At 43.5% G+C, this 2413-nt stretch overlaps 1 long non-coding RNA gene across 1 annotated transcript; it reads left to right on the top strand.

The window, feature by feature from the left end:
- Window positions 1–232: 232 nt before the first annotated feature.
- Window positions 233–1396, top strand: LOC121176397. The gene is made up of 3 exons (XR_005892973.1): window positions 233–245; window positions 1023–1069; window positions 1198–1396. It is a non-coding gene; the product is annotated as an uncharacterized LOC121176397 (long non-coding RNA).
- Window positions 1397–2413: the final 1017 nt, after the last annotated feature.

The raw sequence follows: 2413 nt of genomic DNA, 5'->3' as shown, positions 1-2413 counted from the left end.
TGAACAAAAAATAACAAAACAGACCAGCAGGTGTTGACAGAGAGTTCCTGTGTGATGTTGTATGTGTGCAGGCTGTCAGGATGTCTGATCACAGAGGAAGGCTGTGCTTCTCTGGCCTCAGCTCTGAGCTCCAACCCCTCCTATCTGAGAGAGCTGGACCTGAGCTACAATCATCCAGGAGACTCAGGAGTGAAGCTACTGTCTGCTGGACTGAAGGATCCACGCTGGAGAATGGACACCCTCAGGTATGGAGAGGCCTGCTGCAGCCACAGACAGTGTGTGATAGAGGAGGAAGAGCTGGAAACATTTAGTGTGTCACAGCTGATGACAGATCTCTACAGAAGTGCTTTGAATTCAACAACAACACAAAGAGGGGTATTATCTAATTCTGATTTCAATATCTCATCATGACTCACTGTGTCATATTTAAGAGAAAATATGTGACAATCATTAAATCAGGTGTGGTCAGCTGTTTTCTGTGACCTGAGCAGGACTTTCTCAGTCTGGATTTCATGCTGCATCAGCACAAAGCCAGCGTGGAAACATTTGAGCTGCAGCTGGTTGAACTGCTCCTGAACCAACAGAGCCACTTTGAGCACTCAGAGTGCTTTCACCACAACAACCCCAAAGACTTTAGATACCTGTTCAGTGCTGACACACTAATAATAACACCCCAACAATAATAAGACCATCTACACTGCTCAGAGACATTCATCTGATGAAATGAAATCAGGTCTCTGATCATATCTCTGTCTTCTAAAATATCCATGATCAATTATCAGCTGAACCTGATCTTTTGTTGTGTCTGACACCAAAAGTGATATCAAATGGAGAAGACAAATGAAAACCTTTCCTCCATGTCACCTCCCTGCTCCGTATAATTCCAAGATAAGGACTCCAGGTCCTTTGTCTCTTTGCTGAATGAACAGAATAATCAAAGCATCTGTGTATGAGAGCCATGTAATGTCCAGGTTTGCATGCTGAAAGAGAACGTGCTGGTCTGACCCCCATCCTCCTTTCAGGGTGGAGCCTGGTGGAGTCCGATGGTTGAGACCAGGTCTGAGGAAGTGTAAGTGTAGTTTTCATTTGATTCCTGAAAACAAAGCAGCACACATTCAACCATCTTCAAAGTGTCAATCAGTGATCAGATGATAGATCAATAACTGCAGCTGTGTTGTGTCTTCTTCTCTCCATCAGATTACTGTGAACTCACCATCGACACAAACACAGTAAACAGATCAAACTGTCTGGCAACAACATGAAGGTGACACGTGTGGAGGAGGATCAGTCATATCCTGATCAGCCAGACAGATTTGACCAGTGTCCTCAGCTGCTGTGTAGTAATGGCCTGACAGGTCGCTGTTACTGGGAGGTTGAGTGGAGTGGAAGGGTTTATATATCAGTGAGTTACAGAGGAATCAGAAGGAAAGGAAACAGAGAAAACTGTTTGTATGGATGGAACAATCAGTCCTGGAGTCTGTTCTGCTCTGATGATGGGTACTCTGTTTGGCACAATAACAGAAGGACACCTGTCTTCTCCTCCTCCTTCTTTTCATTATCTTCCTCTGTCTCTGACAGAGTAGCAGTGTATGTGGACTGTCCTGCTGGCTCTCTGTCCTTCTACAGAGTCTCCTCTGACTCACTGATCCACCTCTACACCTTCAACACCACATTCACTGAACCTCTGTATCCTGGGTTTGGGTTCAGGTGGTTTGGTTCCTCAGTGTCTCTGTGTAGAGTGTAGCAGAGATAGTCTCCTCCTGTTAGAGAAACTCTCTCACTGTTGAACAGCTAGTTAAGTCTGTACATGTCTGTCTCTTTCACTCATACACACCTTTTCAGATTCATGTATTAAAGCAGTTTATTTGTTAAACTCTTCTAAATGATTCCTTGTAAACTTCTTCCTCTTCCAGTCCTTTAAAGATGGAAGCTACGATTATTACAGAATAAAATGTTGATGACTTTTACTTTTTTAAGATTCTAATCATGATCTTGTCCTTTCTCACATTAGATGCATCAGACAAAATACAAAAACAGTAAAAACTGGCTATATACAAATTTACATGATGATGGAGGGGTGACGAGTAGGATACTGTGGGAAAGAGAAAAAATATTGCACAGTCCTGCCATGGGCAGATGAAAAATTAGGCCAGAGTACAACTAAACAATGCTGCCCGCTCCCCAGTGGAGCACGGCATAATGGACAGCGGAGGCTACCACAGAGTCATAGTATTTATTTAAAAGAGACCTGCACGCTCCAAAGGACTTAAATCTCCTCAGAAGGTGGAGGCAACTTTGGCCCCCTACAAGAACCAGAAGCCACATTCAGACAGTCCTAAGTTCTAAGATGAATTATTTTCTCAGTAAAACAGTGTTATGCAAGCCAGTGGAGAAAGTCCACACACAAAAGAAA

Source organism: Toxotes jaculatrix, chromosome 22 (genome assembly GCF_017976425.1).
Source record: "Toxotes jaculatrix isolate fToxJac2 chromosome 22, fToxJac2.pri, whole genome shotgun sequence".
Taxonomy (NCBI): Eukaryota; Metazoa; Chordata; class Actinopteri; family Toxotidae; genus Toxotes; species Toxotes jaculatrix.
The sequence above is the reverse complement of the archived record's forward strand: the minus strand, read 5'-3'. Positions and strand labels throughout refer to the sequence as shown.